The sequence below is a fragment of the Zeugodacus cucurbitae genome, chromosome 4 (genome assembly GCF_028554725.1).
Source record: "Zeugodacus cucurbitae isolate PBARC_wt_2022May chromosome 4, idZeuCucr1.2, whole genome shotgun sequence".
Taxonomy (NCBI): Eukaryota; Metazoa; Arthropoda; class Insecta; order Diptera; family Tephritidae; genus Zeugodacus; species Zeugodacus cucurbitae.
In genome coordinates, this window is record NC_071669.1 from 4164929 (window position 1) to 4188938 (window position 24010).

The 24010-nt window shown below is 34.4% G+C and overlaps 1 long non-coding RNA gene across 1 annotated transcript; it reads right to left on the reverse strand.

Annotated features, from left to right (window-relative positions):
- Positions 1-5011: 5011 nt before the first annotated feature.
- On the reverse strand, positions 5012-23660 carry LOC105220806 (uncharacterized). The gene is made up of 2 exons (XR_852373.3): positions 22895-23660; positions 5012-6295 (listed from the first exon to the last, which is right to left on the reverse strand). It is a non-coding gene; the product is annotated as an uncharacterized LOC105220806 (long non-coding RNA).
- Positions 23661-24010: the final 350 nt, after the last annotated feature.

Consider the following 24010-nt stretch of genomic DNA (forward strand, 5'->3'; position numbering starts at 1 on the left):
AGTCAGCTTAATGCGTTCCACCTATTAAGAAGCATACGAGACATCGTTGAAAGATCCAAAGGCAATCCCAAGAAGCATGTTTCAGAAGTGTTTCGACGATTGCAAGAAGCGATAAGTGATGAATGTCGAATGGAACCCTTTTGAAGGCGACAACATTAATGTAGACGCATGAATATACAGTTGAACTTCCATAACTCGAACTTCTATAACTCGAAGTTCTCCATAACTCGAACTTGGAAATAAAAATCAAATTTCATACAAATCACCTTCCATAACTCAAAGAGTCACTAACTCGAAGTTTTTTTGTGGATTATGGTGATTCGAGTTAGGAAAGTTCAACTGTATATTTTTTTCAAAAAACGAAAATTCCCGTTATTTTTTGAACACAGCTCGTAAGTCGGATAAACTTTCTAAATTAAGAGATTAAGAGAACGTTCATCTAAGCCTTCACTCACAGCCACCATTCTCATTAATAGTGCATGAAAGTCTGAGAAGTGCTCGATAATTTTTAAACTGGCTTCGTCGAAAGAATTACAGCGAAAGAACTCTCCTCTGTTCACTTGGTAGTTTTATTTTCTTCATATGAGGAAGTAAAGGTTTTCTTTTCGCGGTATTTGCGAACTCTTTTATAGGTCGGTACCCCGTAAAATTTTTTTCAAGTGTAGTTCCTTTTGCTTTTGAACCATTTTTCAACTAACCTCACTTTGGACTTTTTAGTTTTATTTTACTTTCACTGTACACTATTTTGCATTTTGTTATTATTTATATCTTCATTTAAATCGAAATAAAGCCGTAACTTCTGTAAAAATTCATATTTATAAAAACTGAAGCATACCATTAGGAGCGCAGAGATGCTGATCATGGAAATTGAAGTAGTAGACTGAATAAATGAAATTAAACGAAGATGGTAGTAGATTTAAAGGCACATATTAAGTAGGCTAGCTGTTAGTCAGCTATCTGGCATCACTTTGAGAACTACCAAGTACTGGAACCTGTTTTGAAAATCAAATTTTTGAAATCCCTCTCAGAGCTAAATCATCCAATTTGGTTTAAAATAAATTCAAATGTCAAATTGCAGGCATAAAATAAAATTTAATAGCAATATGCAGTAAACAACAATAATCAAAGCACAACAACAACAACTACTAAACGCTAAACGGTAATGGGGATGTGGCAACCATTCATTAATAATGGCAACACATTTTAATTTGCCAATTATGCTGTTTGCCATAGATTTTCATGTCGACTGCAACAAACTCGAGACTCGACGAGTATTTATCTAGGCAACACACACTCGCATCTATATATATATATATTTCTCTGTGTAGGCGTCGGCGTGTCTTCGTGTGTGTCAGTGTGTGCGTGTCAGCTTGTTGCGGTTAAATGTAATTTCAAGTATTTTACCGTTAAACAATTTAGTTGTGTGTGTATGTGTTTACGTTTTTTTCTGCCTCGTTGCATACTTTTCGGGGCCTAACGTAATTTAACGCATTTGAGCGCCAAACCCAAACGCTGAGCCACTCGCCTCGGTTATCCTCAAACAAAATACCAAACGATCAATTAAGGTTGATCCACCGCCGACCAAATGAAATGCTACAACAAAAAAAAACAAAAACAACAACAACAAACAAACGTTGCTGTATAAAACTGCAAGCTAGCGTTGCATGGGCAACTAAAAGCCTAAAAGCCGGCTAACGGTCATTGCAACAATTTGAGCACATTATTCGCTGAACGGACGAGGCATCCCGGGGCCGATTGCTGCATGGGTGGCTCAACATGGAAAATCTTTTAGTGTTATTGCGCGCGGCAGAGGCGGCGGCGTCGGCCGTTGCAGCGGTTTGATTGCGCGCTAAATTAATTGTATGCGTTGCGTTGCGTTTTTCGGTTGTGTTGGCGGTTGGTTGTGGGAGGGGTGGCGCATGCGGATGTGGTTGAGCGCGGTCGTGTGGCGGTGGGTGCGCCTTTAATCATTCATCGCCAGTGTGGTGTTCAACAACTAAATTTGCTTTTTGCCGGGATAAATTAGCGGTGGAAATTAAATTTATTGGTTGCTGCAACAGCAAATTGGTGTGTTTTACAGCATGCCGAACACACAGCGCGGCATGCGTGTAGAGCGGCGTGTTGGTAACAGGATATTAGGCGTTTAATGTTTTTCTTTTTTTTTTTGATCCAATTAGAGTGAAATCTCTGAAGTAGCATTTACACCAAATTTTGCTGTCGAAATTGCTTGTAATCAAGTGAGATAGATATATATCTGATGAGTTCTAGGTTTCTTTGCATTCTTTATTTTAAGTTAAATTTAACTTCGGATCCGACAAAGGATTACTAGTACTTCTGAGAGCCGCTCACAAATCTTTTGAGTCTTTTAGCAGATTTTTAACTAACTAGATCCGCACGTGGGAGACTTGGGAAGCGTCGCTGTTGCCTCAAAGCTGGAAAAAGAGAAATTTGGAAGTGCAGCTTTCTGTCTCGAGCTTTTCTTTTACACAAACAATTAGTAGGCGCTGAGCTTGCCATTAACTGCTGGCTTGAATTAAGTTGTAGAGTCCCCTGGAGTGAAAAAAATACTTTGGAGAACTCTTTTATAGAGAAAAAATTACTTCGTCGACCAACATCAACTTCGAGAGCTACCAAAAATTTAAAAATTTCAGTCAGCTACTTGCCACGCGTCACCAGTCAACGATGTTGCCATGCAAAAAATGAAAAGACACTGGTAAACAGTCGACTTTTTCGAGCTAAAAATCAACAAAAGGCTATACTTCTGATACTGCTCTGCATATTAGCAACAGCGGGAGCAACAGCACATTGCTATGCAACACGGCGACAAGACAATATTTGCTTAGAAAGTCACAAATAGTTGGAACAACATTTTTTCGTTGACATATTTTACGCAAACTGTTGTTTTTGTTGTTGCTTTTTTGCATTTTCCAACATACAAAAAGACCTCCTTGACATCTACTGGCTTGAGTAAATAACGCAGAATTCCAAGATACTGTGTTTCTTGGCAAAAATCTACTACTAGATCGGTTGCACCATAGACTGTAATATAATTTCTGAGAATGCGAGAATTTGTTTGATTTTCTACTAATTCTTGGAAAAAAATAGAGATCAACTAAAATTTATTTAAGGCAGTAGTCTGCTTTACAGGCTTCAAAAAATCGATTTTTTGTTTTGTTTTAAATATCTTCCAAAACTATCCAAGAATATGTCTTTGAAATTCCAGAGGCCAATTCGACATATTTTCGAAGCTAGAGCAGTTTTAGTAGCCGAGCGTCGAGCAGGTGCGAATGCTCTCCAAAAATTTTAAAGCGCGTTTTCTCGAGTTTTCATTTTCACAAGTGTTAGAAAACGATGCCGGCGATAGCAAAAAGAATATATGTCCGATCGAAAAAAACCAAAGAGATCTAGCTTCAGTATTAAATTATCTTCTATTTGAACTAAAAAAGTTGGAAAAAAGTATTATTTATTTTGCAACTTAAAGTAAATTTTTTTTCTTAAAAAAGTGAATTTTTTTTTTTCAAACTTCGAAAAAATTTGGAATTTTATAACTTCTTCGGTATTTTTTTAGTTCTTAAAGAAAAGAAACTTATAAAAATTAAAAAAAAATTTGGTTCGACTGTTTCAGATGCATCGCACCTCCATCACCGGCACCGATTTACAAGTGCAGACTCCAGGCGCTCCAGAAAAATACTTACGACTTTGAAAAAATTTTAATATTTTTTAATCATAAATATTGTTTTTTAAGCCTTAAATATAGTACACTATCGTCTTAAAATTCCATTTCACGCAATCATTTCCTTCTCTTTCAAAATAAAATTCGATTTTTGGGATAGCCTTTGGGTCTTTCAGCGATTTATCTCTCAATATGCTAGTAAAACGACGGCCCTTTAAGGTTCACTTTATTTTTGGAAATAATGAAAAGTCAGATGGAGTCATATCTGGCGAATATGTAGGCTGTGGCCAGTACCTACCGCTATTATGACATCAGCAATATGGTTCTAGCACGAAATGTTCTTAAGGGGGTATTCTGGTCTAAACGCATGAATTTTAGACATTTTTGAAACTAAGATAAAAAAATGAATAATATTTTAACTATCAATTTTTTATATGTTCTTTATTGACATTTTAAGAATACAAAAAAAAATTGCCAGAAAAAAACCAAAATTCATGGATTCGGGGCTTCAAAAAAAAAAAACGATGCGTCCTGGTTGACGTGATTTTAACCCTTGTAAAGATCTGAAATACAAAAAACAAGAAGATTCTTCATTAGTAAGGATGTCATTATCGGGTTGACCATTTTCAAAAAAAAAAATAATAATAACAAAATGGCGTCGACTTGAAAAAAAAAAAATTTTTGACCCGATTTTTTCGACCTTTTGAATTTTTTAAAAATACTTCAAATCAAAATTTTCCAAGGCAGACACGATAGAGCATTGTGTAAAGAAGATATATACCAAATTTCAAAGGAATCGGTTCAATAGAACTTGAGATATCATGTCAACCACCTCAAAAAAAGTATTTTCGAGAAAAACAGGTTTAAAGTTTAGGAGACCGCTCGGCCGGCTCAGACGCCACGTCACAAAATCGGCTGCATCCGAAAATAAGTCGAATTTTGAAAAATCCATCTAAGGTCATATTTCTGAAAGTCTAAACTTTCAAAATATGCAAAAAAAATCGATTTTTTCAACATCCTAGACCAGAATACCGCCTTAAACGAATAATAAAATTCTCATGTTAACTAAGAATCCGATGAAGTTTAATAAACGCTGTCCGCCATATTGGTTTTCTGTGGTTATGTCCAAACTCTGATCTGATGTGGTTCAATGGAACGCGGATTCGGATTCAGCGACCCCAAAAACAGAAGGCACACATAGTAAGAACTCCAGATCGTGCAAAAATATATTTTTTTTGTGTGGCTGTGTAATTAATAGTTCTTGGTCTACTTACCTCTTATATCTTTTCCAATATTTGTTTTATATTTTAGGTAGAAAATAAGTTAAGATTAAACAAATAAATTTTTTTTAATATATTTCAAGTTTTTTATTTTCAATTTTACACATTTTTATAAGGAGGTGTTAAAATCTAGTATTCTCTATTACAATAGATTCATATTTACTAAATTTTAAGTGTTTATTTTTGAGCAATAATGCAGAAAAAATATTTTGTTTAGCCTTTTCCAAGTCACGGCATTTTTAGTCAAAGCTAAGCTTTTTCAGCTCTACAAACTAGAAGGCAATATTTCATATGAAATTCGTATAAGGATTGGTTTTTTAACACTGCTTTAGATGCAGTTCAATTCTGTTTTCCAACTTGTTCATAGACAAGGAATGGAAAACAGTGTGTTAATGATGATTTCGAAGAAGATGTAGCACAGAATGAGTAAAGTTGAGTTTGTATTTTTTTAAATCAAAAAAAAAAAATATATTTTTTTACAGACCAAGACAGATATACCAAGCTCTAGCAAGTAAAAAGATGTTAACCGTAATGTTAACCGTCATTTTATAGAAGCAAATATATTAAGGGAGGATTTGTATGAATAAAACAAAGTCCTCCCGTAAACTAATATATAGTCCCCTTCGATACGAATTAAGGTGAGTGCATAATTTTAGTTATCCTTGATACACATTAGGGTAAGTGTGTAATTTTATTTATCCTTGATACACATTAAGGTGAGTGCAGGAATTTAATTAAATGTAGGTTAGTTGGAACAGGGGTGTTCGCCAAGCGTTAAAAAGTTTTACATGAAGATACAATTCCAAAGGATAGTTTTCGGAAAATTTTAATAAATCATGGAAATTTATTTTCAAACAAAATTGTTTGTAAATCATTATTTGTAGAGAGAGAGAGAGAGCGAGAGTTGACTTGACGCTCGACTTAGCGAGCGCTTATCACTCTGTATAAATCAAATAGCAAGTAATGAGTTATGAATACGTTACTGTTTAAGTGACTAATAATAACACAAACGCGATTGTAGCATCAACGGTTGAAATAATTAGCTAAGCTAAAAATATATAAATATGCGACAAAAAACTTAGTTTTGCGCAATATTTTACAAGGATTTTATGCGTACTTAAACCATTATGGTTACTAAAACACAACTAACGGTAGCACACATACTGCAAATAACAGTAAACTGAGTACTGTACTCAAATTAACGGCTTCGAATTAACAGTGTGTCAAAGGAATGCCAATACAAGTGTTTTGTAGTAAATGTTCAGCAGTCAATAAATTTAGGTTGAGTGTAGAAGAGTATTCGCTTTAAACAGGCTGAAGTCCGCAATGCCATCATTTGGATCTGCAAAGAAAAGATGAAGAAATTATGTTAAAATTTAGTGTAAAAAAATTTATTAAAATAATTACATAATAATATGGATATTATTCCGAAATTTTTTGTATTTTTAAACCACAATTTCAATGTCCAGAAATATCTAAAACATGCTGATTCATATAAATATTAGGTCTACCACTTTGCTTCTGCCGTTTTTTTTTGTATAAAAACGGTTACAAATGTCGATGAGCCTCAGCCGCACTTTTCTTTGAAATTTTAAAAGAAAAGCCAAATTTCCCGCAAATGTCGAGAATTCGACTCAAAAAGTGACATTTTCAGTTGAGAATAAGTTTGGGATGCAAACTGATCTCTAAACAAATATTTTGTTGGATTAATGTTGACACAAATGCCCAATATCGATATAAAACGATTTTATCGATTTAAGCGCCCAGAGCTTGACCCTTGAGACATCTATTGGAAAACGGCGGGGGCAAAGTTGTAGACCTAATAGCAGCAAATTAACCAAACCTTAGAAAATAGCGAATCGAACAAACAACTGGCATAAGTCTCTTAAACTGGTATAATAGTTTCTAGAAAAAATATGAAGCGGTTACCTTAGAAACCTTAAAAATAGCGTATCGAACAAACAACTGGTATAAGTCTCTTAAACTGGTATAATCGTTTTTGGAAAAAAATTTAAGCGGTTACCTTAGAAAATCTTATAAAATAGCGAATCGAACAAACAACTGGTATAAGTCTCTTAAAATGGTATAATCGTTTTTAGAAAAAAATTAAGCGGTTACCTTAGAAAACCTTAGAAAGTAGCGAATCGAACAAACAACTGGTATAAGTCTCTTAAACTGGTATAATAGTTTTTAGAAAAAATTAAGTGGTTATACCAGTTTAGTGCGGTATCCATCAGTAAGATCCCATAATTGAGCAGCTTTGTAACAATTTCAAGAATTACAACAACTACTTCAACACAATTTGGTGGCTAAAATGTTGCTAGCGAGCATAAAAGTCAATCTTCACAGCGGAAGTGGTCAAATGAGGCAACAAAAAATTGTGTGTGAGAAATACAGTAGCAAGCAAGTAGGTAGATAATAGTTTTATGACTTGTGACCGCAACGAGACAGTAAGTCATTACTCGGAAAAACAAAACTATTTTGTTTCAAAGCAATGGCTTCAATAGTACTGACTGAAGCAACACTAACTCTAAAAATCTTTATGCTGTGCCCATATACTTACTTATATACCCGGTAGTAAGTGTAATCAAATAGTTTATGCCTACCTCGGCAGCTCTTTAGCTCTTCTCGCCGTTAGCCTTTGCTATCTAACCTACTGGGATTCTTGTGTGGTCGTAAATGAGCTGTAAATTGTCGGCATAGACAAAAGTAACCTTTGTGACTTTGTTGTTGTAGTTGTAAAAAAGTTTTTGACGCTGTTGAAAATAAAAAGAAATTGTAGAAAGACACTAAAGGCCAGTCAGAGAGCATATAAATATGACTTTTGGTCTGAACTTTTTACCAAAAAAACTGGCTAAAACTGCCTAGAAAACTTTAATTTTTGCAAGAAAGAAAGCACATGGATTGATATTTAAATGTCTTGTCTTATACCCTTTTCACACAGCCAAAGTAATTTTTCAATTAAAATTTTGATTGAGTAACCAGTTTTTGTCTTTCACACTGAAGACTACTCGATAATCAGCTGTTATACATTTTTGTTTGTGATTTTCATAAGAAGTTGGTAAGTTTCAACACCTGATTGATTTTTTTTAGCAGCTTTTTTATCAAAAAATTCAGCCATTCGCAGACAAAGAACGTATATCATGCGTCGCAGAGTTGTTTTTCATTTTCAAGTCGATTAAAATTCAATTAAAAATTAATATAGAAAAATGTAGATTTTCATTTTGTATAGTAAATTGATCTTAATCAGCTTTTTAATCGAGCAGAGACCAGTTAATTGATCAATTAGCTCCTGTGTGAAAAGGCTATTAGGAACTTTTAAATTTCTCGGGGCATTGATTGAAGGAAATCTTTAAGGAATTTCCGATCTATTCTACTTCAGAGTCCAAATTGTAATAATAAATATTATTATTTTCACCTAAGAAGAATAAGTTATGTGAACTTCGACTCCACAAGAGGCAACAGATTCATTTATAAAACAATTTAGTCCAGGAAAATCCATTCTTTGAGAGTTTCATTAGTCAACGTTTGCTCTGGCTTCTGATATGTGTACATTCAACTAATTTTTCACTCCTTTACTCAAGAATAAATATTAGTCATGGCAATAAATACCAATTGTAGCTCAATTAAAGTAAGGAAACTCCAACCTCTTAAAATTTTGAAGTAACTCAATTTTTGGTCTCGATTGCACTAGTTTAAAAATTAAGTTCTAAGAAATTTCGAGTTCAGAAATGTTCCAAATTTTGGAAGTTTTTATTATTTATAATACAATAAATGTCAAATATTTGTACTTAATAAAAAATTGGACATTTTTAATTGTTCTTCTTTACTGTGACACAAACTAAGTGCCTTCTGATGTCAACTGAATTTAAGTATAAACTTCCTTTAATTTATTTTCATTTTAATATATTTTTATCTCGCAAATTTTCTTAAAAGCGTAGTCCAGTTAACCCGCCGAAGCATTCTAAGTAATCCCCACATGCGTGCAGAGGATATCCTTTAAAAATATCTTTAAAAATAAAATAAATCTATATATAGACTTAATTGAGTGAGCTGCTTTCACACAGACATACTGATTGCACTAAAGTGGACCACAAAAAAAAGCAACAAAAGAGCGAGAAGCAGCGACAACTCAATAAGTTGAAATTAATACCAGCAACATTGCCTTGCGCGCGCGAAAGGATCAACGTAAGGACAATAGGCCGAAAAAAAATTAAAAAAAAAAAGTAGAAAAAGGCAGAGCAACAACAATAACAGCAAACACACTTGCAACAAGGAGGCTTTACAGTAGCTGTAGCTGCTGCTGCACATGTGTGTGGTTGGTTACTGTTTAATTGCAATTGTCCAGCCACCCTACTTACTGACCATTTGACTCGCTGACTGTCTGTTGGACTGCCCTACTTGTTCGGTGTGTGTTTGTGTGCGTCAAGCGACCTGCAATTAACCCATGCATGTGCAACTGTAATGCAATTAAAGCAGTTGTGGAGGCACACACACACTCATACATTTATATATGAGCGAAAGCAGGGCCATGCATGTCACATACAGGTCGCGACGCTATCGCATTTTCACGCTCAATTATTATTAAATATTTTAAGTTTCACATTTACATAATGAGCATGATTTCACGCCAACGGTGCCCTCACAAGCTGTGCCTGGCATCGTAAAGCACCGTTAATTGGCGCACTGCAACAGCACCAGCGTGAGCTCGCTCATGTGCTCGTCCCTAATGGGATTGCAATTATTTGTCGATAAAATGAAATTATATCGCATTTTTGCAATATTTGCCATTCACACTTACAATAACACACGCTCACACTCGCTTTTGTTTATTTTTTTTTTTTTGTTTTTTAATTTTTTTTATTTATTTATTCCACTGTGTTTTTTCTCTGCTTTGCTTTGCTTTAATGAGCAACGATAAAGGCATACATTTAATTTTTTAATTATTCCGCATTAAAAATGTATTAATAATGTTTGTTTTAATGATTGTGTATGCGTTTCGCGACCCCTCCGTTATTTATTTGATTATGTGTTAATGACTAAATTTGAATGCGAAAATGCAATAGGCGATTTAATGGTGTGTAGGAAATTTCAACATCAATATCAATTTTATTGCTGGTATTGCATTAAAACAGTAGGAGATGAAGTACGCAGCAGGAAATTCTAGAGCCTAAGTAGAAAACATCTTTTAAGTGGCTATACCAGAGTGACAAAGAGTGACTCGCAAACCAATAGAGCAATATAAACCAAACTTTCTGCAGTCGTTTTTTTTAGCCACTTCCTAATACAGTCCAAGAATGAAAAAAATCGGATCATAACCACGCCCACAGATGAAAGGTGCACTCAGATTTTTTTACAAAATGGAAAATGGGGGTGGCGTCGCCCACTTATGGGTCAAAAACCATATCTCAGGAAGTACTCGACCGATTTCAATGAAACTTGGTTTGTAATAGTTTCCTTACATCCCAATGATATTTTGTGAAAATAGGCCAAATCACTTCACAACCACGCCTACTTCCTATATACCAGAACTTTGAAGACGATCTGAATCGTTAACTTTACAATATATAAAGTAAGCACTAGTGCAGATATCGATGCAGAACTTTGCACAAATACTACGTTTATAGTGTGGCACCCCCAATCTTAAAATCGCCGAAATCGGACCATAGGTTTTTAAGGCCCCATATATCGAACACGAGGACCTCGGTACCTAATATTATGGTTTCCAACTTTCAATGGACTTTATACAATATATATGACGAATATGTGGGTCAAATTGTGTATTATATAATATAAATAAAGTTAAATAAATAAATTGCGAGAGTATAAAATGTTCGGATACACCCGAACTTAGCCCTTCCTTACTTGTTTTTCCATATTTTTGTAGAAAAAAATCTTAAAATATAGCTGAAAATATACCTTATTAAGTCCAAAAAACTTCGAGACATTCGATCGAGTACTTTCTTAAAAAAAATTCACGAAAATCGCCTAATTTTTCATAGGTTACACTGGTAGCTTCTTAATGAATACTGCATTGATCCAAAATCTATGTATATTCATCCGTTGGAACTTATAGAAAACTAAGTTAAATAAGTTATGTAAATTACAGAGTAGGAACTAGAACAGTTAGTAGAGCTCTGGTTTTCCTTCTGTCTAACTGGATCATACTTCATATGAGCGGTAATCCCTATTTGCTCACTGGTTTATCTCATGTAAACCAGAAAGAAATCGTATATTTTCTTATGGTAAAATAGCGAACATCTCTTAATTAATACGTATTATCTATCGTTTTTGGTGTCTAAATTCTCACTCTTAGCCAGAAGGTCTTCAGCTAGGTAACGAGTAAAATTTTTGTTTACTATTCACCTGAAAGATTCTATTCACAAAGTTGTCCGAATTTTCACAATTGTACCTTTATCGATAATCATAACGTTCGGAAGCTTCTATGTCTAAATTAAGCTGAGCTACAGGCCCAAAAACTATCGAGGCTAATAAGAAGCGATGGTTTAGGAACCCTTTTATAGAACTTACTAACTTTGGGTATTGATTCTGCTGACTACTTTACTCGGGAAAGTCAATAATTATTTCGACCTTATACGGTACTGAACTTCTGGGCGTTCTTAAGCCTCACTCATAGCCCGAAAGCCTTCAGCTTGTTAGCTCTTTGGCCAATTCACAAAGTTGTCTTAAATAATCACAAATGAACTGTTATCGATAATCGTAATACCGGGAAGCTTCTATGTCTGAAATTAAGTTGAGTTACAGACCTGAATACTATCTAGGTTAATAAGATGAGATGTCTTGGGAACCCGTTTGAAGAACTTACTAACTCCGGGTAAAGGGTGTTAATTGTTTCCGTTGACTACTTTACTCTGTAGAGTCATTAATTATTTCGACATTTCTGGGGTTTTCAGTTTAATTAAATCGAAACTATGAATCAAAAGTTGATATTAAGTGATTAAAGCCATATACATAGAATACCGGATGTGTATGGAAAGGACAGTCGGAACTTCATAAACCCCAAAATTCTTTGTTTTGTACTTTTGAAGCCTTGACTTCGTCGTTTTGATGGGTAACAGTGCCACTTTCAGGATAGAAATAGTGAAGATTCGCACTTCTTCCAGTAGTAGCATCAACCGAAGTGTGGAAGTGTCAAATTGAACCCCAAAATGGTCATACATAACCTCAAAGCAACTAATTATCACAAAATTACTGAATGAATCTAGATTAAGTGGAAAAAAAATTCAAAAATATATAGTTAGTACATATATATTTCTATCTTTCATTATATAACTATCATATTATAGTTAAACGCCTTTCGCTGCAATCATAAATATTTCCCACTACTTAAGCACTCCATAGTAGACACTTTTATTACTTCAAATTACGCGCGCGTAACTACTCAAATAATAAATTATGCTTAGACCCCCTCTCTACACCTCTACAAACTCTGAAAAACCTCCCTTGCCCAACTACATAAGAAGTAACAAGTACGCATATGATTACTTTAAGGATGCAACCAACCTTTGACTGCCACATTCAACATTCTAATAAATAAAAAATACTAAAAAAATTGAAAAAAAAAATAACTCTGCGTGGCTTCCTTAGCTCACTCAGTGTACGCGTATGTCTCTTGATTTCACTTTTTTCACGCTTCCACGAGGAGAAAATAAATTTTTAAATAAAATCGCTAAGGCAGATAATGAGATGCTCGAGTGAGCGGCGAGCCGGAAGGTACCGTTAGCAATTGGCGAAGAAATGCACAAAAATTTATTTGTTCCCCAGCACACACACAGGCAGGTACATAAAACGAGAGACGGGCGCTCACATGCAAATTGCCAACTGCTAACTCACTTGCAGATATTCTTCAGAAAAATAGAAAAATGCAAATGAAAGAGATGCGAGTGCGAGCACACTAGTTGGTTGTTGAATCGCCGCTTGGCACATTGCCATGCCTTTTGCCTATTTCCTGCGATTTTTTTTGCACCTTCACAAAGGGTACATATATTCCTTTTATATAAATTTATGAAGGATCTCATCTCACCTGCTCAACTCAGCCAACTCTTGTAGTCTTGTGCTTCTAAACTACCCAAAGCCACCTGCAACCAGCTTCTTTCGCTTGCAACCCCGCCATTCACTGCCTTCCAGTAGCACACCTCTTCTTCTTTTTGTTGTTGTTGCTGTGGAGCGCTCCGCCCCAGGCTTATTATGAGTTTTTAGCTTCCCTTTGGGAATTTTTCAATTTTTAAGCCGGAAATCTACTTTCAATTGTTTGCCTACGCTGCTTGCCGCGCTTGAAGGCTCTGTGTGGCTGCAACTCCCGCTCGCAATCGGTCAGGTGTGTAGGTGTTGCTCATTTTTCCGCACTCAGCTGCGTTCGTGTTGCCGCCGCCTACAGCCTGCTGAAGTGTAAATATTTTCACAGAAGGTGTAAATAAAATCTTGTAGATTGCGCTGCGTCGCGCTCCACTGCTGTGCGGTGGCAAAGCTAAAAGCCTCGTTTGCCAGAGACGAGGTTGTGCAGCGCACTTGTTGGTCTAGCGTTCGGGGAGTTTAACGGTGTAAATGTTTCAATTTCTCAAATGAAGTTGTTCGCTTCGGTTTTCCAGCTTCTTCTGCTTCTATTTCTTCATTTCTTTGCTCAAATTCTTTTCACAGATATTTATTTATTTTGTTTGCTCAATCGCTTTATTTCTTGATATCTTTGCAAATCTTTTTTATTTTCCATCTTGAGCTCGCCTCTTCGCTTTGCTGCTGTCGCGCCTTCTTCCTGTGCCTTCAGCCCGCTTCATCTCCAACTTTCTCCTCTACAACGCTTTTGTAAACAAATTAAATTTTATTAATGCGCAAGGATAAACACTTCAACGCTTAAGCAGCGGCATGGCGTTATACATTTCTATTATATATATATAAAGATATCCGCTCCTCAACCTCAGCATAAAGCCAGTATGCTATTGTTATCCTTCCACAATCTTATTGCTTGATATTTAATAATAAGCACATAAAGCAAGCAAAGCAGTTGAATGGCCCGCAGGATGGCTCTCAAATGAAATTTGAAGAGTTCTTATTCTTTGCAATTATTAAAGCGACCAAATAAGCTTGGCGAAGCGGGATTATGTGGTTATGCGAGCTCTATTGAATGGAGCCTCAATTGAAAAGGGTACAATAAAATGTTTTTTTCCAATTTAAAATAGTAATAATGGATCAGATTACGATTTAAAATTAAATTCCACAACTCTACCAATGTGCTGTGAATGAGTTCTAATTGGGCTTCGGAATTCTTTGAGGAAAAAAAGTTATTTTTTGGTTCAAAGACAACCCTCAATACCAAATAGGTCGAAATTACGATTCTCTGACGAATATTTTTACCAATACTTTAAATATGAAAGACTCCAATCCAATATAACTGCTTTCCGAGACTTCTTAAAAGAGTTTAAGCACCCTAATGTTCCGAAAAACTCATGTTGGGAATCTATTTATACGTATGACCTTATTTGGACCCATAATCTCATATTAGTTCCCACAATGATCATCAAAGGAGTCCGAAGACGTTCTGTCAACAGCCTGTCCCAACCAAATATATTCAGAACATGTTCCACTAGATCCTGTGATCGTTTCTTAAGAGTTCTCGAGAGGAAGATTTTTAGTAATGCTTGGATAGCTCGAAATATTTCAGGAGGTTTGGAATTCGTTTATCTTGTTCGAGCTATTTTCTACTTTGAGGTTCCATGACAGAAACATATAATACGGAACGAAAATATCTTGAGGACAGTAGAATGTTGACTTTACCTCTAATTGAACTCTCTGTGCTTGTCGTTTCTTAACAGTTCTTGAGCGTAATCGATAGTTTTGGTGATGTTTGAAGACTCGTCATATTTCGAAAGTATTAGTAGTCAGTTCTTTTGTTACTGCTGGTGTCTTCTTTAAAGTTCCGGGATAGAAACATATCATACGGCACACAAATGTCTTGAGAACTGGAACTTACTTGGACTCTTCTATGATTGCACAAATCTAAAGAAGATTAAAGAATCGGCTTCCATCTTTCAATAAAGCGTTTTTAAGAAAGTTTCTCCATTTAAATGATGATTGGTCTTTCAGCAGTTCCGAACTGATAAAGAACACTTTTCAAAGATTGGCAAGATCCCAGATCCAAGTTTTAAAACTTCTCCGAAGCGGCCATTGGATCTCCGTAGGACTTTCGCGTCATATATGAGGCTTGATGTTGCTTTATACTCACAATCTCAGAGTTTTTCTCAACGAAATTTTAACTCCGATCCCAAAAAGTTTTAATAGCACTGACACTAAGCCTTCGGCCGCGTCACACTCTCATGAGCTCAAACAATATTTGTAAAGATATACCGAAAATTGTCAGCAAACATTTCATGTCCACTCGTTTCTACAAAACAGAAACAACGATATTTTGTGGTAATTACATAACTCACTTAAGAAACGTCTTGAAGTTAAACTTCATCGCAAGTAAATTACATTAAAACGCATTACATTAAAAACTTAAAATATTTACATTACACTTGACTACAGCGACGCAGTTCAGCGGTTCAAACTGAGCTCGGGCAAGCACACTCGCGTTCCGAAGTGCACAGGTTAGTGAGTGAGTACACAAACTAGTTGGCAATACTCAAGTGTAGAGTTAAGACAGCGGCTCAACTTGAGAAGTAAGAAAACACTCAGCAGCCGCTAACCTTTAAGTGTTGCCAACTTCCATTAAAGTTGAGGGTTAAAAGTATGAAATTCGCAACAAAATGTTGTTTTGCATTAACTATTTTGAAGAAGAAAGTGGTAGAAGAAGCAGCTGAGAGCCTCTTAAATTCTAATATGTTGAGTTTGAGTATCAGTTTCCTCCAGCAAATACTCTTACTCACAACAGCCGCAATATAATTTCCGTTATCATATGCCTTCACTCAGCACCCCTTCCTCTCTCACTTTCTTTCTGGATTTCCAAATTGTAAATTCGCTGGTTTTTGTTTGTCGATTGTCTGTGATTTTTGTTCGCTGGCAAATTGCTTGCTATTTTTAATATACATAATTTCATTAAATAAATGCCTTTCTGTCTTTGCGCTGTCAGGACTCACTGCCTTTTCTTTACATTTCAATTGCTGCGCGTTGTTTCCTTTTTCGTGTCTCGTGTCTATGGGCATTTCGGCCTTTTAGTCAAATTAACATAATTTATAAGCAGATTTTGTAGTTGAGTTAATTCTGATTATTTCAGAGACTCGCATTGTTTTTGATGAAGATATGTCTTTCTACAGCTTATTCTTTATATGTATTGTTTTCGTTGTTGTTTTTTAAATGTTATGCAAATTAGTCTTCGTAATGCAATTAAGAATTCAAGTTTACATTAAGAAAATTATATTTTAGTAATTAAAGAGACCGGAACTGTATCTTTTGTCAATTAAAGCGTGACTTTATTAACTAAAATTTAAACAAAAATTAAAAAGATTACAGTATATATTTGCCAATTTTTGACCTAAAAAGTTCGACCGATTCTTTCTTGGTAACTTATGCCCGGTTTCACAGTCAGTACTGAGGTTGTGCTTTAGATAAAACAGAAATATTGCGTTTTACAGTTCATACTTAAGTTCTGCTTAAGTACAGAAAATGGGAGACTTAAGCAGTGCTTAAATAACAGCTGAATTTTGTTTTGAATATTGACTTATTTGTCAGAAAAATAAAAAAAAAATATTTGCTGAACAATTTTTTGGAATTTCTTGCATTCAATGACGGTTATATGCTTTCCTGCGAGTTGCAATAGGTGCCCCCACTCGCTTGCGGTGAAATTCGGTGTCCTTTTATTGTCTCCATCCATTTCCCAGAATCTAAATTTATTCGTCGCAAAGTTATTTTTCATCAAAAATAATTTCAATTTGTCAGATGGTATTTGTAAACAAATGTTTTTCATTGTGCTGCCATATATCATAATAGAATTTTAAAGAAAATAAGCATCGGCTGGGAAACGCAAATGACTACTCAGTCAACAACAATGCTTAGCTAAGATTTTATTTGGGCACAACTTAAGTACGAACTGTGAAACCGGGCATTATTCTTACAATTTTTACACCAGCATCGCCTATTTGAAGCCGCAAACATTGAGTACGAGTAGTAAAAAAAATTCCTCAATAGAGTGATAGATAGACTACTAGTCCTTAAAAGCTTCAAGGTTTATGTAAACAGATCTTGGTTGCTGAAGGTAATGATTAAAAATCAATATAGTAATCGCTATTTGATATAGGAAAGAAGCTCACAAACAACTAAATCATCGAACAAAAGTAATAACGAAGAATAGTATTTATAAAAGCGGTTACAAATGTCGATGAGCCTTAGCCGCACTTTTCTTGGAATTAAAAAAGAAAAGCAAAATTTACCGCAAATGTCGAGAATTCGGCTCAAAAATTGACATTTTCAGTTGAGAATAAGTTTGGGATGCAAACAGATCTCTACAAATATTTTGTTGAGTTAATGTTGACAAAAAAAAATCAATTTAATCGACCAGTGCTTGACCCTAGAGACATCTATTGGAAAACGGCGGAAGCAAAGTTTTAGACCTAATAGATCGGATGGATCACTTTAAATATGAATTGAATTAATGTGAATAATATAACACTTATACTATGAGTTCTTGATAGGTTTTAGGTTCAGGCAAAGGTTTTAATACGGAAGTTCGGATGATATCTTGCATACTGAATCTGTTAACTAGAAACTGAGATTTCTACAAAGAATACTATATCGGATAGATCAGATAAATCTTAGTATAGTATAAATTGAGTGCTTTAAGAGATGGATCGTCGAATTGAAAACTCTACATTATAAAACTTAAAAATCTCCCAAAAAAATGTCATTCAACAGCGCAAACTTTGTCAAGACATCTTAACTATGTAAAGAGTCTTATAGAAGACTTCCTTCTTAGAAAAGAATGTCTGAATTTATAACTCATTGTTTTTCAGTGCACTTAAAACATCATCCTGAGGAATTCAGCATTTTCGGGGTTCTAACAGGAGATCTAGATCTAGTCTGTGCCCTCGAGTAATTATGAAGCATTTTTGAGAGGACAGAGTATATTAACTCATCCGTCTATAATCTACTATTAATGACTCTCCTACTTATTTTTGATTGTTTCTTAAATATTTACATATATTCTTTTCACGGAGAAGTTCTAAAGCAATCTAACCCCATTCCTACAACAAACTAAGAAAGATTACCTAATGTTCTACATACTCTCTATAGCTACTGTTTGAAGATCATTTAAATAAAATCACGCAACCCGAAAATATTTGCTCTATTTTTAAGAAATAAATAAATTTACTACAGTTGAACACTTCTCGATGACTCACCAATGGCTCTGCTGGTAATAAGTCCGCTTCTAAATTACCGAATTTCGTACGTAAAATAGCTGGGAATTCCTATTAAAAAACAATTTATGCATTCAACAATTCGAAAATAATGCTAAATAATTTCAGAAAAATAAATGCTAAAGTACATGAACTGCAAAAGAATGGGGACTGGCTGCAAACAAAACGAGGAAGCGAAAGTAACAAGGGAGTTTGAAAGAGTTAGAAGGAGAGAGAGAGAGAGACTGGAGTTCAACTGAAAGTAGTAGGGGCTGAATAGCTAATGCAAACACCCGGATGATGTTGAGTGAAAACTAACACAGAATTTTAATTACATACATGTGGAGGAAGCAGAAAAAAGGTGTAAATTTTATAAACAGTTAAGAATTCGAAAAAAAGGAGAATATAATTTTGAGGAAAAAATAAAAAAAAATGTAATAAAAAGCCGCGAAATTGTCAATGTGTTAGAAATAAAAATTGAAATTTCATGCACATACAGATAATTATGTTGGTTCATATATACATACATATATATGTTTGTATGTATTTATTATCTATGTTGTGTGCGCGTCGAACATAAATTGTATAAATTGTATAAATTGTCTTACACAGCTCGATCGCATGAAAAATACGCTGAGAAAGGGTAGCCTCTGATAATAAAAGTAAATAATAAAGATTGCCCCGATGCGATAGAAAGTTCAACGGAAGCGTGATATGACTTTTTGAAGAACACAACAACAACAACAAATGAGCTATTTCCACTTTTTTTTGGTCTGTGTATATGAGTATATTGGTGTACCCGCTATTATGTATGCAGATCTGCGTTGTCACGTGATTTGCCATGCCACAGCGGCGGTTTTTTCGGTGTAACGAAAAATTTTGATTTGTAACAGAGGAAAACTACAGTGAAGCGTGAGTTTTGAACACTATACAACAACAAAAAAAAACACACAAATGTACATACATTCATATATATATATAAATATGTGTTTATATGTGTGATCAGCCAACTGATATGAAAGTCGGATAACAAAGTGCGTCTGAGTGTGCGCACACACACACCGGATGACTGTCACTTTTTCCAGTAAACTATTTAACAGCCCAACCGTGCGTACTTAAGTGCCACTGTACAGCGTATGAGCTCATATACACATACAGACTTATTACATATAAGCACTATCCCACTCACAGCCCAGCCCTGTCATTGACCTCTACACTCCATTAGATTTTGTATTCCATTTCGGTGCCGCGAAACAACTCAATTTTGAATGACATTAATCATTAGCATTTCTTTTCGTCATCTGTCTACATTTCTACACAGTTTTCACACTCACACTCGCACTGGAGACAACAGTGTCGTACATTAGCGCAATATGTGGCACATGTTGCTTCACTACTTCTTATGTACTATACATTTATATGAATGGTTCATGTATATGTCTGTATGTATTCATGCAACATTTTCGCGACCCTCGTTTGCTACAATTGTAGCATATTTAATTTCGTTTCAATTAAACCTTTTTTTGTTGTATTTAAGTGCAAATTTGGACTGAGTTTTGTTGTATTATTTTAATTTATTTAATTTTCTCACCTACAGTTTCATGCAAATAAGCACGTGAAATGCTCTATAAAACCTTTTATTTTTATTTCCTGCTATTTTTTGTGGTTTTAAAACTCTTTTTTTTATATTGTAGATTTTACTCGCTTTAATTGTTCTGAAATTCTGACGATAAACCTTCAGAGTGTTTGGTGATTAAGCTGTTTGAAATATCCATGAATATGATTTTTATGTTTTTTTTTTTAAGTTAACTCTGTTTGAGGTTATTCTATGTATTGCTATGTCTTAAAATATAATTTTCACAGTTACTTGCACTTTATAGTATAATTGAAGATATAATCCTAGGTCTTATACGTCTAAAGTATTGTTAAGCCAATAAAAAGTAAACTAAAGTTCAACCCACACCAAGTCAAGACGTCAACAATATTTATTATTAAAAAATATTAAAATTTTTTCAAAGTTGTTAGTATTTTTCTGCAGCGCCCGGAGTCTGCACTTGAAAATCGGTGCCGGTGATGGGGAAGGCGATGCATCTGAAACAGTCGAACCAAATTTTTTTTTTTAATTTTTATAAGTTTCTTTTCTTTAAGAACTAAAAAAATACCGAAGAAGTTATAAAATTCCAAATTTTTCGAAGTTTGAAAAAAAAATTCACTTTTTTTAAGAAAAAAAATTGACTTTAAGTTGCAAAACAAGTAGTTTAAATAATACCTTTTGTCCAACTTTTTTAGTTCAAATAGAAGATAATTTAATACTGAAGCTAGATCACTTTGGTTTTTTTCGATCGGACATATATTCTTTTTGCTATCGCCGGCATCGTTTTCTAACACTTGTGAAAATGAAAACTCGAGAAAACGCGCTTTAAAATTTTTGGAGAGCATTCGCACCTGCTCGACGCTCGGCCACTAAAACTGCTTCAGCTTCGAAAATGTGATAAAAATCGATTTTTTTGAAGCCTGTAAAGCAGACTACTGCCTTAAATATTTAAGTTAGTATATATTGTACGAAACGACAAGGCTTGGTATTGTAGTATTTAGTCATACAGATCAAATTTAAGCATAAGTTTTCGTTTTCATAACTCTCCCAAATATATCAATTTATAAGCAAATCATAAGTTTATTAATCGTTATAGGAAATATCCACCGTGAAGCACACCTAAATTTATGCAGAAATACGACTCCATAGTAACCGACATTAACTGATGAAGGTCTAAATTGCCTAACATCTCTTCATCTTTTCAGAACTCAATAAACCGACTCTTCAAACTTAAAAGGGACCACGAAACAACAAACCATAAATATTCAAAAGCTCGTCTCGCTTAACTAAAATGCATATTAAAAGTAAAAAATACATAAATCTACATAATATTGGCATAAAGTTCCTATCTGCCTAAGGTTAAAATTCAAAAAAATATATTAAAACTCTGAAAAATATCTGTTAGTATCAACGACTTGAAATATGTAGTTTAAAGACTAGTTCTAACCTCAGACGAACTCTTTAGAAGCAAAGACTATTCCGTATAGAATTAAAGTCTACAAAAAACGGATATAGATCTACTTAATCTAGATCAAATTCTAATCTCAAAACTAGAAACATACAGTTTTAGACCCTGACAAGAGCTCTCTCGATTATAACGATGTTGATTTATCAATTTAGCGGATCTTCAGACGATCCAATGATACCTCAAGCTTCACAAAAGACTTTATTAGACTTTAAAACTTGTGTTCTTCAAAAATTTTCTTTCTAAAATAGATTTTCTAAAGATCCGTACCGGGAAAATTGATATTTATCATTAAAATAATCATTTATAATTATCATAAAAATTAAAGGAAATTACTCAAAAATCACAAGATACACAAAAATGGAATGAACTCACTATTTTTAAAGTATATTTGTATAATTTTGGTATAATTTTTATATAATTATTTTACTACGTTAAAATATACCGATAACACTAAGCAACCGTAACTTTTTGTAGCATTTTTTTATTTTATTTTTTTTTATATATATATATGACCTGACGTTATCATCGAAGGGTTAGGTTCAAACACAATGTGTTTCAAAATTTTATTATTCAACTGTATATTCGAATTGGCAATAGAAATCAAATTTCATACAAATTATCGTCCGTAACTCGGAAGTCTCTCAAGTTCAACTGTATTTTAATATTTAAAATTTTTTATAACGGATCGAAATGACGCGACGTCATCATCGAAGAGTTAGGTTGAAAATAAATGTGTTTCAAAATTTTAATATTCAACTGTATATTCCAAAACTCGAACTCTTGAATTGGCAATAGAAGTCAAATCTCGGAAGTCTCTCTAACTAGAGGTTGTTTTGTGGTTTATGGTCATTCGAGTTATGGAAGTTCAACTGTATTTAATTTTTTAATATTTTTTATAACGGATCGAAATGGCGCGACGTCATCGTGCAAGGGTTAAGAAAAAAAAAAAAATTTTTTTCAAAATTACAATATGTAGCATAAAATTTGGTGGCAAATAATTCAAAAGTAATTTGTATTTGAAGAAAATATTTTTTATACAATAAACGCAGATGTTATGCTTTTATAATTTTTCAAAAATGTAGTTTTTTGATTTCTTTTTTCAGTCACTTTCAAATCAATCACATTGCATTAACCCCACTAATTTTCCGAACTATTAATTTCTTAAGTTGTTTTATAGCTATTTTAATTTCAAAAACCACTCAGCTAACGGAATTAGTTTCGAACCACAATACAAAAAAAAATTAAAAAAAATATTTTGAAATTTTGAAATGCACTAAAAAAACACAAACACTTTCCTGCTGCCATTTGCTAAACTAAAAATAAATGTTAAGAAAACATACACTAATCAATCATGACACTCTGTCACGACTTGATAGAGAGAAATATTTTGAAAAAATAAATACAAAAAATTAGAAAAAAAATCAGAAAAAAAACAGAAAAAATAATAGTCAGAAAAAACAAATGCAAACAGTTGGAGAAAAAAAATCTGAAAATCTGAGGAAAAATCACTTTTGTGATTTTCAACAAAACACTTACCCGCCAAAGCGTACGTGCTGCGCACCGATGTGTTTACTCAAACGAATATCCAAGCCTTGCCACAACACAACGCGTCACGCGCTTGTCACTGCCGCGCCGCGCCACAGCCATGCTCCACACAGCAACGCTGCTGCTACCCATTTAACTGATCGCGGTGTGGCGCACATGTGGACGCGTGTGTGTGTGTGTGTTGTGTGTTTACGTACTCAACGGCTGAATGAATGCAAAAGTAGCGCTAGCGCTTACTATTTGTATGGCAATACACTTGGTGTTGTTGTTGTTGTTGTAAACATTCATACAATTTGACGCCGCGATCACTGTTGAATTGCTAGCTAGCTAGCAATAGCTTGTTGGCACTGCCGCTGCTGCTACTGGTACTCGTGTTGTTGTTGTTGTTTGTCGTCTTGTTATATTCGAGTGTTCACTACTTATCAGCACCTGACCTTTCAACACGGCATAGCAACAACAATAATGTGTGCTGTTTTTTTGAAAAAAACGAACTGTGTTGTTGTTGCTGTACGACTTTTTTGTTTTTGTTTGTGTGTTTTGTTGTTTTTTGCTTTTCATCATGCGGCCGCCGCTATCGCTTGGCTTTTATAAATATTTACATTACCCGGCATGAATAGCGAGTACGTTGGAGCGCGAGGAGCTCGTGTGATCCGACTAGGCTGAAGTTTCAAGAACAACTGACGTTTCAACGTTTCGAGGCGTAAAAAGTCTGCATAAAAATTGTAGATTTTTTTTCATTTCATTTAGGAATGCACATACAAATGGCTATACACATGTGTGTGTGTGTGTGTGTGTGTTTGTGTTAACATTAATGAATATTACATAGAGAATGCGCTTATCGGCACACACTGACATGGCAAATATGTACATAACAAATGCATATAACAAGATCTGTATATAAACATATATATAAACTTATACACACATATATATATATATATATACATATACAGCATGTGCAGCAAGTGTAAATAGCTTGAAATTATCAGCAAAAAAAAGCAACAAATTTAGTTCACATTTCAGCAGATCTAGCTGCAGCAGTAAAACTAATATTTGTGCGCGGCGCGTGTGTGAAAACATAGAAAATTGCCGCACGATCGCAATTTC